Raw genomic sequence first — 17,176 nt, 5'->3', positions numbered from 1 at the left:
TTTCTGTTTGTGTGTGTATCTTTCTCTGAGTCTTCTTGTGATACCAAACCGCAGACATCAGGCCAACATTCCTGACATAATTTTGTATGTGAGTAAGCAAACGAGTTCGGGAAAAATTAGACGTCATCAGCAAACAGACGCAACAGCCAGCCAGCAACAGCAACAACAACAACAACAACAACATCATCAACGACGACAACAGTCGCCAACGGCATCAAAAGTGACGCAGATAAATATATTTCTGAAAATCCCCGCAATTTTTCATCCGTATTGAAAAGAAAACTGCAAAAGGCAAAAGAGCCCCAAAAAAAAAAAAAAAAAAATGGAATTTTTAATTTCTCAATATCCCGAAATATGCAAAAAACAAACGCCATAGCAGTCAAAAAATGAAATGAAATTGAAATTGACATAGCCAAGTTTATTCTACGGGACAGCAAAGATAAAAGACATGCAATGTTGAAATTGTATCAATTTCCCTTTTGAAATTTGTCAAAGCCAGTTGGATTAAGGATTAAATACATCGTCCTGTCTCCGTGTCAAATTTATGTAGATATTTTGATTTTGCTCACAAAACTCTCTACTTGATGGAACATTTTTTTAATATTCCTTTTTGGTCAACTCATTAGTTTATTTTAATTTGTATAGATTAACGATTAAACATTAATCTCTTTTGTAGATATTCATTAATATTTAATTATTTTGGGGATGTCTAGAAGTTGCCCCTATTAAAAACAGGTGATAAAATTGAATCAGTTTAACATTTAAAAGGTAAAATTTAAAAAAATTTAGGTTTAAACTTACTAAGTGGATAGGACTTTTGTATTAAATTGCAGGCAATACTAAATCAAATCATAATAACAAGTGACAACTTGTTAAGAACGATATACTATGTGGATAATGTATAAGACTTTCAAGTCATACCTACATATTTACAATGTTGAGCATCAAATTTGTGTTTTAATCAGTATAATAACTCTTTTTTTCATTACAAATACTTAAAAGTACTGAAACCTTAGAATGTGTACCAATAGTACTTGTCTAAATAAAGACAATATAAATTAAAAATATACAAAATAAGGTAGACAGAGGATCCTAAGTTTCCAATAGACAAAGAAATAACAAGTGTCCTATTTTTGATTTAGCCCTCGGTAGATGAGTCAATTAGGCTACTGAACAACGAGGATCCAAATTTAAGCCCCAGAATAGAATAGAAAAGAATAGCCATATACTAGTGCTTCTCACATATAGTTAAGTTAATAGTCCACAACTGTATCCTATACTGAAAATACACAATGTTTTCTGTATGATTCAAAGAGCAAAAGGACATTTTCTTCTTCATTTAGATTGATAAACTTTAATTCTTAATATTTAAGTAAATTCTCAGTTCTTATGGCTATTCACATGGAATTCATAGAAAGATCCATGTTAAACACTTAGAATAACCTTTGAATCAGTTGGAAGAAAAATCACAAAATGTGACTAAAAAAATTGCACACTGCCATGCAATTATTGTTAATACTTAACAATTTGTGAATTTTCTTGAGTTTTGTAAAATTTTCAATTTTAGACAACAATTTGTTGTTGCCGAGCGGAAGCAACATGTTGCCAATCTCAACTCATCGCTCTAAACGTTGTTTTTGCCGGCTTCCAAGATTACTTTTAAACCTGGCTTAAACCGAATGCTAGTGCGGGGAGGGGAAAGAGAGGGGGAGATTGCCAAGTTCGCATCGAACTTAGTTTTGCCGGCTCAAGCCTAACATTGCGACTTGAACTTGCGTTGCTGTTCGAAGCTCAGGCATGCATGCAATGTGCCAATGAGTGTCTCTATGTGTGTGTGTGTGTGTGTGTGTGTGTGTATCTGTGTGCCTGAGAGAGCGCTTGGTTACCGACAACAACAACAACAGCAACGGCAAGAGCAACCTGCAAAGCCAACGTCGCTGCGGCGACAACAATTTGTGTTTTCTGTGTTTTCTTTTGTGTTGCTGTTGTTGTTGTTGCTGTGTTTTTTTGTTTTTTGGTCGAAACGCGCTTCGTTTATTTTAGTTAGTAACGAGATTTCAAGCGGTCAACGTTGACGTCGCGGTTGAAAATCGTTTTGTATCTGAAAAGCTCAGCTTACAGTGAACACTCACTAAGCTAAACGCCTCCGCCAGTGAGCAACAGTGTCTATCTATTTCGTGTGTAAGTGTTGTGTGTGTGTGTGTGTTGTGTGTGTTGTGCGTGTGTGCAGACATGAAGTGAATAAGAAATTGAAGAAGCGAAAAATAAAAAAATAAATAAATAATAAACGCAAAGAAACGTGGTTAAAGCCAAGCAAAAACCTTCCACCAACAACAACAACAACAACAGCAACAATTTTGGGCGATAATCAAAGAAATATTTCTTTTTGGCCCATTGCGCGCCTCAAAACGGAAAAAGCGCGAAATATTTGTTTTCTTTTTGGGCCTGACAGTGTAAGTGTCTAAAAACCATCTAACCATAAGTGTGTGTGTGTGTGTGTCTCTGTCCCTGTGTGTGTGTGTTAGTAACAACAAACAATGCGACAAAAAATATTATGCATTTCCATCAACAACCAAAAAAAAAGAAACAAAATACAAAACAACTAATGCAAAAGTTGTTGATTATTTGATTTCGGTTGCCAAGAGTGAAATTATTGAACAATAAATTTTTGGTTTTCCCCAAAACGAGGGCAGGAGGAGCGATGGGTGGGGGTAGGTGGGTTTGCTACTAAAATTTATGATCTATTTTCAAATACCAGTCCAATTAAATTTTATGAAATTAATATTACTTCAATTGACAAATAATAAATAAAGTTTTGCCTACTCATTTGATTAGCAAGCCAATTCAAAGTTGGTAATTATATTACCCATTTGTTTACTTAACTAATACCATTTATAGAGCAAAAACCAAAATTTCATTTATTCAATTTGGTTTGACATTATAAAATTTAAAAACTAGTTTTCCAATTTCTTATAGATATACATAATATAGTCATCCTTCGTGTGAGTAACCAAAGAAAACCTGTTGCTATAGGAACCGACATATTCCTGAAGTACTTAATGTTCAATTATAAATCTAATATATTAATTCAGTTTCTTTTTTAGTGAAATTTTAAAAATATATACAAAAAATTTAATTTGCCTGATTATGATCCAGAACATCTAAAAATTCTATGGGATATATATAATATTGTTGCTCAATTTGATAGTTATTTTAACGATTAAATTGTAACAATCTTTATATCTACTTTTTTTAAGAGTTTTTAGTTTCTTTAAAGCTGTTTGGTTGATATTTTTCCTTTTATTTTCAATAACCTAAGAGCTTAAATTGGCCATAATTAATCATAATAATTTCAACAGATGTTTTGGAGTATATAAAACCAACTATTCCTAAGAAATCAGTAGGTTTTTTTTTTTTGCCTATATGGATTTCTAAACAAACACTTTAATCAAAGTTGTATAAACTTAACAAAAAACAGAAAAAAAAGATAATGATACCTGAAAAAAAGTTGTCTGGCAATTTATAGAAGAAATATCTCAGAATAATGACAACAAATCCCATTTTCATTACTTTAGTTTCCCTCACAAAGACAAACAATCAATTAAAATGAACAGAAAAAGAATGAAATTTTAGATCTGAAAAATATTTTAGCTAAAAGACTTAACACAATGTTTTATTTGCTTTGCCTTAATGACAAAAACCGAAAGAAAAAAAAAAGTTTAGATATAATTAAATTTAATAAATTTATTTTCTAGGCTTTGGGTCTTTAAACTTTAGTTCACTTACCTATTTACAATTGATGGGTTTAGAAACATTTATAATTTATGATTGTTTCTCGTAGGTTTTTGACACACTTCAAGATGCACTTGAAACTTCAATCAGAAATGATATTTTGTTTGTATCTAGATAAATTTCAAATTGTTGACTTGTACAGCGAGTAGTAAGTAGGTAGGTAGATAGATAGATAGAGAGATACACATTTATGTATGTACATACTACACATCGTATCAAATAAATTAAAAATTTATGAGATTTTATTATTATGATTGTTATGAACATCGGGCCAAGACCTTATAAGGTTCATTGCTACTTGTCACCGTTTGGTGTTTTGCCGTATGGTTTGTTTTGTTTCATGTAGGCTCATTGTATAGATAATATACATTAAGCTTAATGGCATTTGGTTGAGATTGTTGCTGGGTCTATCCAAGTATGTGTATGTAGGTATTTATACAAGACAATCCACGCGTGTCTGCCTTTTTAGCCATGGCTTGTGAACTTTTTTTGGCTAACTTATGTGTGTGTGAGTGTGTCTGATAACAAGCGTGTTAATTTGCCAAGATACTTCCAACACATTTTAAGCCATTGTATTGAAATCAGTTTTGGTCTGTCTATGTATTTGTTTGTTTGTTTGTTTTGTTTTGTTTGGCATCTTTGCGGATTCTTATTCTCTCAAATTAAGCATCGATTCTTGCTGCCAATGATAATGTTAATGTTAATGATGATGATTATGAAATCTTTTTGTGGCATTAGTCGGTCAGGCCAACAACAAGTGATGATTAACTTTATTGTGCTAATAGCTTGCTCGAGACGCCGAGTTCAAGGTTAAGGATGACCATTTGAAATTTAAAAATTTGTAAGTACCTACACATTGCTGGCCAAACGAAATTTCATGTCGAAATTATTAATACTGACCGCGTAAAGCAGCTTAACAGAACTACTTAAGTATAATACAAAGAGAATTATTTCAATTACGTGAGATTAAGCAAAAATGCTTTAATGATAGTTCGACCGATTTGCTTTATGTTTGCAAAATATCTTTCACGTGTGCACTAAAAGGAAAGGGCTGATGCGATAGAGCATTCATCTTAAGCGGATTCCAGATTGTATAATATTTAATATACGGTACTTTTATATGTTTTAGGGAATGTGTATTCTTAGGATACATTAAGTCAGTTTGATTGAACCATCAGTTTTCTTTAATTACCCTTTAGTACTTGCTTTTCTCACTAGTTTGGACAAGTCAAGTTATGGTCCGAAGGCGTGAAACAAAAAACATTAATTCATTTAACAGGTTAGGGATTTCTGGGATATCGTACATCTATTCTAGTCCTCAGCTTCATTAGCCCAGTCATTTCTCGGTACACAAAGACCAAACAAAATATCTATTCTAATCTTATTTCAGTCTTTTCTGAATATAGATTACTTCGACTAGGATGTTGCTCTCAATAGGTAGGATTTAGTCCTTAAATAGCTATTTCTCGGTGATATAGATCAGATCATATCAATCCGCTCGAATAGAATCCCCTTAAACTTCTCTAGTTCTCGTTTTTTGTTTTCAATGCCATAAATAACTTTAATTCCCAAAAGAATGGAGCTATCATTTCCAGAACTAAAATTTTTAAATATCAAAGCACCTTTTGCGATAAATCCAAAATTAATTTCTGACTGCAATCATTTAATTCTTAGAATATGGAGTGTTTTTGCTATATTTCCGGCTTTAAGCAGGAAAGATTAAGGTTCCTATTTGCATAAGTATATAGAGATATAAGGCATAATTGGTTAGGCAGAAATCAGCTTAAAGGCGACTTCTTTTAAACTGATGTGCTAAATAACTCACAGCTTAATTAAATAATATGAGAACTGTGGAATGAATCCAAAGTCTAAACAATGATACATTAGATAGAATATATTTTGTATATTTATTGCTGGGAAATTGTTAGTGTTTAAATAAGTATTAATTTCCACACCATTTGTGTCTGAAATTATTGTCGGTTGTGAGATTCTTAAAAAGTAAAAGTATGCTCAGAAATTCTAGAAATAAATGAGATAATCACTTAGATCTGGATATCGTTTTAAGTCCTTTTTGAGTTGTAGAGAACTACAAATTTGACACATACTTAATAATTTAACACTAATATAAGCTACACATTTCAAAGTAATAGAAAAAGTGATTTCAAATGACCTTACCTATTCAATCTACTAAACCTAAGAAAAATTCTTCATCTTTTGAAATGCGATTTTACTTTATAGTGTCTAGACATTAGTCTAATCGACTTGGTTCCATTTCAGTTATATAAAATTCTTTAATAAATAAGGTATATATTTTCATTGTGCCTTAGTTTAAATAGAAAGAATTTCGCTTAGCTGTGAAAATATAGCAGCCCAATGCGAATAATTGCAACAGTTTGGTTAAACCAAATCAACTGACCAAAAAGTGATGACTGACTAAAATAAGACATGTTAAAGAAAACACTAAAAATAAAAATGGAAATAATAGAAACTTATTCATTATATAACTATACAAATAGGACGGGTCTATATAATAAAAGAAACTTTACTCCAAGTTCGCCATTTTGATCCAACCAAACTTTTAACATTTCAAAATTAAAACTTTAAAATTGGGCGAAATTCTTTTAAACAACAAATAACACACGACAAGTTAATGCATCTCGAAATGTAGTTCAGCTAACATCAAACAAAATTGAAAAGGTTTTTGAAAAAATGGATTATCAAAGGTGGAATACTACGAATTGGATATTTGAATACTTGAAAACGTCTTTGTTTATTAAAGCATACTTACATGTTACTTTCCAAATCGTTGTTTCATACTAACTCGAATGCCCTGAACTGCCCTAAGAGACAAATAGCTCCACCTTCGCCTATGTTTGTTGCATATATTGGGTGCATATTTAACTAAGTATCACTTTGTTATCTTTAACTAAGTCATCGCATATATCATATTTAAACCTTGGGCACACTTCCTGCAAACCAAAATGAATGCATTTGAGCGGACCAGACTGGCAAGGAGGGCGAGCAAAAAAAAGGGGACAGAATGGCCGTTACCACTATAAATAAACTTCATTCATAGGCAAATATTAAAATGGCAAACCAAGCCAAACAAATCAAACAGACAACGTGCAAAAATGGCAAAGAAAACGTATACAGAAAAAAACAAAAACAAAAAAACAATCCAGACGAAGAAGAAGTCATAAAGTGCAAAAATTCATTTAACGCATTTCAACCATGCTCATTACTTAAAGCAGCAGACAATGGGTGTGGGGGGAAGTATGCGTTACCGGGGGGGGAAAAGGAGTAATATGGCCTAAACCTCACCAACCACCCCCCCACACCCACCCAAAGCATAAAGACGCCTCGCCCACAAACTTGGCACGTGGATCTATTTAAAGTAGTCCAGTCCAATAATAAATGACAGCCAAGCGACATTAGCAAAGCCACAAAAAAAGACAACAGAATATACATATATACACTTTTTATGAATGAAACGGAAAATGTTTTGAATTTGAATTGTGAATTTCGAACTAAAGTTTTGTAGTTTGTTTTTGCTCTTTTTTTTTGCACACATTGCGTGTAAAGTTGTGGCTCGCATTTAAAATTATCAGTCGATCGATCGAAAAAAAAACTCTTACATACAAATATTTTGCAAATACTTATAGTGGATTTTTAATTAAGTCAAAATCGCTGAAGTGAAGCTGAAACAAAAATCATTTTGCTATCTTTTTGACTTCTTTGTGAAAATTTAGTCGAGACACAAACCAAATTGTTGCCTAATCACGGCAAATATATGTATAACATAAATAAGAGTATATTAAATTAATTAATTGTGGACTGTGCTTACCAGGAAACGCAGTAACATAAATAAACAAATAATTAAACTAAGCAGTCATGAGATAACGACTCTAAGATACCCTTTTAAGCATTTCTCCTAAAGGTTTGACTACATTTCAAGATGTTTAATATACTTCCATTCGAGCTTAGTATATGGTAAAGAAGAAAACGATTTTACGTCATTTTCGACTTTGAAAAATTCCCAAAAAAAAAAAAAAAAACCATCAGCATTCAATTCACTTGAATTTCATATACGACTGTCATCTCTCATTTATTGAAATCACATGATACATACAGATACAGATACTTCATATGAAAATAAGATACATATTACTTGCATGTTTGGTCTGATGCGTAAATAAATATGAAAAACTTGTCAACTGACGAACTGTCGCGACGACGACGGGCGTCAGATGGGGGCAGCAACTGACCAAGAGCATCTGTAGTAGCAGCATCTGCCCCAAAAGTAAAATAAATAAATAAATGCAAAACTTTTAATGAAAGAAAAATAAACGAAATGAAACGAAACGAAAACGTTGAATGCGAATGCGAATGATGATGATGATGATAATGACAACAAAATCAAATTGAATGAATGTACCAATATATACAAATGTCCAACGCACACACACACACAGAAAGTAAATGAACCCACAGATTTAATTCAAAGCTGTCATAAAGGTGAACAGATTCGTAGTAGTCATCAAAACACATTATCGACAGGAAAAGGGTATTAAAGCTTCTGCATAAAGATATACCAAATGAGTCAAAAATAATTACTTACTTTAATTTAGTTCAAAATGAAAATAAACAAAACAAATTTCAATAACCTTGTAACCTTTTTTTCTGGAATTTCCCATTGCAAAAATGAAAAACCAAAACTTTAACCAGTTTTTTTTTTTTCCAGAAATTTTTAGGGAAACCTAAAGTAGAAGGTTCACTTAAAGACAACAATAATTTTTATCTGTAGTCTCAGGAAGATATATATCTATATTTTTGAATTGACATTCTTTAGAGCTATCTTAAAGTCAGCCTTTTGAGATACATTGACCCCGATCATTCTGAGCAGGAAACCATATAGTTAATAATATATTAAGGCAATATAAGATCTTGATATCAAACTTGATTTGTTTCCTAAAACTTTAACTTTAACTTGGTTTTGGTTTCATTATCAAATGCCTCATTAGTTGTAACAAAATCGAAGCGATCTTATCATATCTTTTTAAGTGACTTCTAATCAAAGTTGTCTTACAAGGAAAGAACAGAGTTTTTCTTTTTTAAACAAAAATAATGAAATGGAATAGGCAACTAACTTAAATGTCTTCAAATTACAACTCCATTTACTTAAAAACTGATTTATATGAAGAACAATAATAATAAGACAAAAAAAATATTAGAAAGAAAGGATAATAAGCAACTCCTCCTAAGATAGGCGTCATTTATAAACCGAAATTTTATATGAGTTTTTCAACTGAAACCAATTTCTGAACTCGAACTTTTGATTCTAGAATGTTTATGTTAGAGTATTCAACTTTTAACTATAGTTTATTTCAATGTGTGTGTAATTCCATTTACTAAACTGATACTGTCCCATTTCCGGCCACACTTTAGTAAATATCTTTTTTCTCCACATTTTGCTGACGCATCTGATAAACAGCTTTTAGTTCGCAACTAAAAAATTGTTGCAAAAATTCTGCAGAAAAACCTTTTACACGATTTACTCAAGTTCAGCTGAGAAATTTCACCATAATCGTTAAGTATGTACACACAGATATACATTCATATGTATATAGATAAATAACATATACATATATACACTAGTTATGAAAACGAATGAAACCTGTTTTCATATTTTGTTTGATTTTTTGTGTGTTGTGTTGATTATTAAAGAATTTCAATCATAATGAAAACTTCATCGAGTATGTTTATGAATTCTTCTTTCATTCAGAATGCTTAGATTTAATTGTTTGTGTGTTATTTTTGGCAAATGATTTCGAAATTTGTCAGCTTAGATCATCCGATTTGCTAAAGCTTAGACTAACATTTATTCGACTAGCCGACCGCTGACCAAAAGTGGCCAAATTGCCTTGCCTTGGTTAATTGCGCCGCTGCCGGTTCGGTTCTCTGTGGCGCCATTTAGTCGTTTAGTCATTTAAAATTCCAGAAAACAATTGGGAAACATATATGTACATACATATTGTATTTGCCTATACCCACATAACTTCAGACCAACCACGTTTGTGTAATTTTAATTAATTTGTTTTTAGAAAAATTTTGTGCGCCATCCACAAATTGCACAAACGTGTAAAATAATTTCGCACGTTGCGGCCTCAATTTTTTGTGTATATTTTATTTTTTCCTTTTTCCATTTGCAATTGTATGCGAGGCTGATATTGAATATATCGATCGATTGATACGTTTCGAGAACAACCTCGATTTCCGATTTCATTTATATATATTTTTTTTTTTGAGTCATCTTTATTTTGTTTCGGGTTTTTCGTATTTATGACCTGCATTAATCACTCAAAGCCATAAACACGTTAATAATACGTTTTCGGTTATTTTTTCGTCATATATACCCTATAGTCTTTAAGGAAAAAGAGCATATTAGCTAGCAAGAAGTCTTGAAGACTTAAAAGTCAAAATCTTTCACTTCAGATTGCTAAACCTTCTGAGAATTTATGTTGTTTTATGAAGTTTCCTTTTTGTATTTAAAGGGTGTCGCATAGTCGTCACCTCCATTTTTTGGGTTCCTAGTAGAGGCTAGTTTCATTTTGATTTTACGAGCTTTGTTGTTGGAGTATTTATTTTTATTTTTTTTTTCCCTTTCTGTTGTACAACAATTTATGATTTGCCATTAAGCTAAATGTTCAATTAGCGCGAAGGCGTGATACATCTGAACTTGAAATGAAATATAGAGATTTAAAGAGTTGGCTCCAAAGGGCAAAAAACGAGTGCCTCATCTTCCCAGAAGCCCCAAAAAGAAGAACTTGCAATCAGGAAGTGGCAAAAAAGAGGGAATGTCCGAAAAGAGAAAATGTAATCACAGAACTAGGTAGAGATAATACTCAAAGGATTCAAGTCTGCCAAAGAGAAAGAAGAAAATAAACACTTGCAATCTGAGAATTAAGGCAATGCAATTTAGCTTTGCCTGAAAACCAATTCAAGTTTCAAAAAAGTGCAAGAGATATTAAGTTTTTTTTGGAAATGTTTAGGCACATTGCAAAATAAGGTCCATGGGCTTATTTAAACCCATTTAATAACAATTTAACCCATTCTTGCCATATGCCAAGTTTTGTTTTATATTCTGTAAACTTTAGTCTGAAGTACTCTAAATCAACTAACATATAGAGAATATTTACCTTAAAAATGGAAATGGCTTTAGTATCGAAGAAACTTATGAAATGAAACGTGATTTGGAAGGTTGTTTTGGGTTATTTTTAACTTATCCGTTCGTAAAAGTTAAAAGAAGACTTGTTTTTGGCCTTAAAGGTATACATATCAATATCAATTCCATAAACTTGTAAAAATCGAAACGATAAGTTCATTGGGAAATTCATTTGATATCGATTTCGTATTGTTCTTAAGAAATTACATTTTTTAAGATAAATATTTGGATACCAAATAGAAGTATTTCAAATACAGTTAGTGAGTGAGATTAACTTCTCATTTGACATGAACTACTACCATCAAATGGCCCTAAAAGGCCACAAAACTATTTGAAAATCAAGTCAAAAATATGCAAAGAAACCTTTTTTAGTTTTTCTTGTCAATCGTTTTGATTTGTGACATTTAAGAAATCTACACAAAAATATATGGCCAAAAGAGTTTTACCACTGAAGTGACTTTTTAGTAAAGTTTATTTTTCCGAAACATTCTTTTCGGCCATCATTACTTGCAGTAAAGTTTTCCATAAAGAAAATATTCCAAACAGAAGCAAAAAAAAGTTGTTGATTTTCTTGCCTATTTTGTTGCCATAGGCTACTATTCACATGTTGCCCGCCAAAGTGCCACAAAATTGTTGTAAGTGCCCCATGATGGATACGAAATTTATAACAAGAGGGAGAGCAACCAAAAACTTTAACTTCCACCCCCCACCTCTGGGGCCCGGGACCTTACCCCGCAACAACAAACAAGCCAAGTTGTTGTGCCAGCAAAACAAGCGTAAACAAAAACCTTTCCCTTGAGAGGTATAACAAAAAACCGAGGGGGGTTACACATAAAAAGGGGTGAGAAAGGGGGAAGAGAGAAATATTCATGCACAATTTGCATTTTGAGGCAGTGGCAACGGCAACAACAACGGCAACAGCAACAACTAGTCACTGGTGAGTGGTAGTAGTTCATGTCAAATTTTGTGTCAAATCAGCGCAAAATTTGAAGGCGTTCGCCAGACACCGAGAATCGACCCAATCAAACACCCTTCCCTGTCCCCCTCTCTCTTACTCTCTACACACACACACACACCCACACATACAGAAAGTGCGGAACGTTTATGCCAAGGCAAACATTTTAAAGAAAATATTCAAGACAAGAAAAATTATTTTAGTGGGCAATATAAATTTAGTTTGAATAACCTATATATATATATATATATATGTATATTCGTAAGTAGATTTAGCCCTTTTACTTAATATTCGTCTCACTGAAAGGTTCATTTAACAAATTGCCATTAACAATTTAGGCAATCAATGGAATGCTTTGAGGCAACTAACATTTCTTGTATATATTTTACTTCATGTTAATTTGACAGCCATTGGCAAAATTGATTTCCATTCGAGCATACCAACAAGATGATTGAAATGGGTGGGGAGGGGGGACTGGAGGTGGTAAGGGTTCAATCCAATTCCAATCAAAACTACTGTACATGAAGGGTCATTACAGGGTTATAGGAAATATCACAAAATCAAACAGAAATTAACCTCACACGTAATTGTTATAAAGCAGGTATTTTTTTGTATATATAATTTTACCTCGATTTTAATTGTTTGCCATTGGATATGGAGAGTGTGACATTTTGTATTGTTCAAATCCAAATGATTTCCCCTTCCTGCCCCAAACCCCACACACCTTCCACATCTCCTCTGTGTAGTCAACATCCCCTTGATGGAAACTATAATTGACCCTCTAACCAGACACGTGACATGATTTGATAAATTATATGATTTTTTTTTTTGTTTTTTTTTTATTTTGCGCATTTTTTGCTTGATTATTTAATTTACTTGCCTGAAATTGGCCAGAAATTTTTGGGATAACATTTTTTGTTTGTGACCCATTTTTGCCAAGGGGAGAGGAAGAATGAAAAAAAATTGCAAAATGTTGATTAAATAAATGGTTTCATGAAATTGATTGCACATATATATTGATGGCAATTATTCAAATATAGGTCATCTAATTTTTGGCCTGGATAAGCAATTTCAAACATATTTAAATCATATATGGGGAAAAGGGAAAGTAGTCGGGGTTAATCAAATTCATTTGAACTAAATTAAAATGGTTGAAAGTGTTGAGTTTTTCTTTTACACTGACTAATTGGAAGAATAAGGATGACATATTGAAGTAGTTTTAATAATTTCTTATGTTTCCAATTCCATTCCATTGCCAAATTACATTTTATGTTTAAGAAAACAGATTTGACTTTTGGAATATTAAAATAAATATTCACATAATGATCATAAAAAATATCTATTGATGTTTTTTGAATATTTGAAACATTTGCAAACCATTTTAGTTGCTCCTGTATCGAATGTGAGTCAAAAAGTCAATAAACTCTTTAGCCAAAAAGAAAACACTAAACAAGTAACAAGTCGTCTTCCTGTCAAAAAAAAAAAAAAAAAACCAACAACAACAAAACCGCAAAACAAAAATTAAGTCAACAATATAACACGAAAATCTTGTCACGTACAACAACACAAATGCATTCGCCAACAAGGAAAAAAGTCAAACTTTTAATGTATCATCGATAATGATGGTGATAATGATGTTGATTTTGGCCCAAGGGTCGCTGTGCGCCTTTAAGATACATTTGTATCTCTCTTAAAGCCACAGTCGGCAGTCAGTCGTGCGTTGTGGCCAAAATGAATTCAGTCAATTACTTCATTATGCGTTGAGGTTGTGGCTCCTTTTTTTGGGTTCCGCATCTTATTTTCGTTAACTGACTGCCTGTCTGTCTGTCTGTCTCAGCATCATCGTCATCATCATTGTCATCATCGTTGTCGTCATCGGTTGTGTCTGCCTTCCTGTCATCAGGTGAAAGGCAAATAAAATGTCAATTTATATTTGCCAGTTGTGTGTCCTTCTTTGTGGGCTATAATTCATATGCATATTACACATTCCAAATTTATTCAAAAGACTCTGAAGGCCCCAACTTATGTATGTACATATGTTTATCTTAATTCTACAGATTTTGGGTTTACCTTAAAGTCTTCCTTAGCTGGATGAAACTTTTACTTGAACTTGAAGTGAAATTTCATTTATTGAGGACAGTTGCAGGAGAAAGAGATACTTTTGCATTGCTCTACTTTTTGTTTTTGTTTCTGTTTTGGTTTTATTGTTATTTTGTTTCGCGAAACGAGTTGATGACCAAGCCACAAAAATGTACACTGAAAGCTGTAAAGGGGAATACTAAAGAACTTGCACGACTTTGAGATACCCTGCACATAAACTTGAACTTTCTTTGATAAACAGAGTTAAATGATATACAATCTCATTCAATCCCTTCTTTTTCCATCTCCTAATCTGATTAGTGAAGTTTACTTGGACTTGTTTCACACCAAAAGACTATAAGTATTCTTTATTTGATCAGTTTTGGCTAAATTTACCTGAGAGTATCTAAAAATAACTTGTTATGTGTGAAGTTTTTTTGTGCTAGGTACAATAACAAACGAATTGATGTGAAATTTAACAAGGTTTTAATAATAGAAGTACTTGGATGAAAACCTAATACTAAGGGTTATATTTAGTTAGTTATACTAATCACATATGCGATATACAAGTCACGCCTCATCTGGTGGCTCTGTGCTCGTCACATATAATGACTATATATACACACATTTGCTGACTTTGGTATACTCTTCTTCCCATGGATACACAGGGTATAAAAATGACAACAAAAACACAAAACTCCCTCAATGCCAATGAATCGAGTGAGCCCCAGAAACAGCGGCAACTTTGTTGTTTTGCCTGTCATCGAGATGTCAGTGCAAAATGTTATGGCAGCAATTATTGTTATTTCCGTATGCGAAATTTTTCATTTTTGACACCCGAAAATGGAAACTTCGAAATGGCATGATTCTTGTCATGTAAAGAGAACCAAAACCAAAAAATAAAAGAACGTAAAAAATATACAATTTTTATACTTTAGCCACACCCAAAAACGATTGGGAATACAATTTAAATTGTTTGACCATTTTTAAATTATAGCCTAACTTCTGATTAATTATAGTAGTAGCAAAAAGATCGTGCTAAAAATAACAAAGAATGCATTATAAATGCCAAATGGTTGCAAAACCCTTGATGGCCACTTACAGGTAATTTGCCCCATTATAGGTATAATAAGACGAACAAGATGCTCACAGGCTGGAATACTGAGTACTGAGACAGAGTCTAAAACTGGCCATGAAACTGCTACATCTAATAAGAGTAAGAATAGAATAGGTGCATGAGGATGAGGATGAAAGCAATATGTGGCACTACTACTAAAAATAGATGGATGCAACTGCAGACGGACAGACAGAGAGACAGACATACCTAACGAACAACGACGACGATGATGATGATGGCCCATAAACGTTGAGCTGAGCCTGGCTGATTGACATAAAAAAGGACCAAGTGAAGTTAAGAAAGATGCTAAGGAAAATGTGAGACGATGAAGATGAATCAACATTCCTGGCGGTCAACGTACCACGTTGAGGAATGCCTCAGATGATTATGACGATGATGACCATGATGATGATGATTATGATGATGCTGACAAGGAGATGAAGATGCAACCAGCAGTAGCAGCTTCATAAAAACAAAGGCAAACGAATGACCACTGGCCAATGCATGGAAAGAGCCCACTTAAGCAAACTCAACCCAAATGGCAAAGAAAGCAATTCTCTGTTATACACATTTTTTTTGATCGAATATTAAAGACCCTTCATCAATAACTACTACTACGGTTTCCTTGATACATTGATTTATGCAGATCAGGCAAAATTATTAAAAATGTTTAGATGCAACAAAGAATTGCTGCCAAAATCTTTTTCTTCATTCAAATACTTCTACAGGGAAAGTTAGCCATTAATGAGAGGGTCACTTAGATAAGGATGATTTTGCCTGCTTTAGAATTAGGCTAGCAATGGGTCATCTAGAACTCTCTTAGTGTATCGCATCTTAAGTCCCAAATAAGTAATTTGAAATAACTATAAATATCATTATCCTTTGCAATTCAAAAACTGGAAAATTTCCGAAAAAAGTTTTTGTTGAGTAGTTCTTAACTGCTTTGAATCTTAAAACTATGTTAAACACAATAGTTAACTTGAAAGATGATAATATGGCAGAAGTTTTTTAAAATTAATACCTAAGCATTACCGAAATTTTTGGTTACTTGGCTGGAAATGGAACTTTTTAAAAATGATCTGAAATACTAAAAACCTTTTATACTGTGAACGATTGAAATTTGTATATGTTCATAAGATTTATTGAACGAAAGCCGACTTAGACTCAGTTTTAATTATTGGTTTTAACTCAAAATGTTTCCATTAATTTTTATTCCCTGGATTATTAAGGATATTTCCAAAGTGATATTCAATTTAAGACAAGTCCGTGCCAGCCATATGAGGAACATGGAGTCAGAGACAATCCTTGTGGTCAGTGTATAATGGGAAAACTAAAAGAGACCAAAGGCGAAAAAAAAAGGGGAAAAGAATAAAAACGAAGAGAGATGCCAGAACGTAACATTAAAATAAACGCGCACAGATAAATCTTTTGGAGTAGAAAGAGGCAGGAAGAGGAAGGAAGAAGTGCAAGTTAAAAAGGGGTGTGGGGCGGGTATACCCAGTGACCAGTAAGCAGTGGCCAGTTTCCAGTTGCCAGCGAAAATGCAATCAAATGCGGGTCTTCTTCTCTTCGCTGTGTGTGTTTGTGTGTGTGTGTGACTACGTGATGTCCAGCACATTGCACACTGGGCTGAATTGCCAAATAAGTGGCATAAAGTCGAATAACTCATATATCGAGCTGAAACTTGGTATATTTGATAAGAATAGCACTCTAAATATTGAAACAAAATTTGAAGTTCATTTGACCACGCCTACCCCAGTAGCCCATATAAGGCAACAATGCGTATACGTGATCACAAAGAAAAGTGTAAAAACTATATAAAGTACAAAAATTTTAATATTTTTTATATTTTAGTGATAGTAATATAATATTTATTATGATTAAATTCTTACTTAAAGACAGGTCTTAGTTACTAACAATTTTAGAAAAGTTCATTTTTTAATTGTTTTCCACATCTAATTCAAACGCATATGGATTTATATCCTCTATTTCTGAGTCGGAGTCATCATGA

At 32.8% G+C, this 17,176-nt stretch overlaps 1 protein-coding gene across 1 annotated transcript in view; it reads left to right on the top strand.

Moving 5' to 3' along the window:
• Positions 1 to 2,055: 2,055 nt before the first annotated feature.
• LOC137575112 (uncharacterized) overlaps positions 2,056 to 17,176 on the top strand; it is a 42,821-nt gene continuing 27,700 nt past the window's right edge. Inside the window, exon 1 of the mRNA XM_068287520.1 lies at positions 2,056 to 2,453. The gene's annotated coding sequence lies outside the window, so the exon portion shown is untranslated. The remainder of the gene's footprint in view (positions 2,454 to 17,176) is intronic.

This window comes from Drosophila tropicalis, unplaced genomic scaffold (genome assembly GCF_018151085.1).
Source record: "Drosophila tropicalis isolate 14030-0801.00 unplaced genomic scaffold, ASM1815108v1 contig_562, whole genome shotgun sequence".
Classification (NCBI taxonomy): Eukaryota; Metazoa; Arthropoda; class Insecta; order Diptera; family Drosophilidae; genus Drosophila; species Drosophila tropicalis.
The sequence above is the reverse complement of the archived record's forward strand: the minus strand, read 5'-3'. Positions and strand labels throughout refer to the sequence as shown.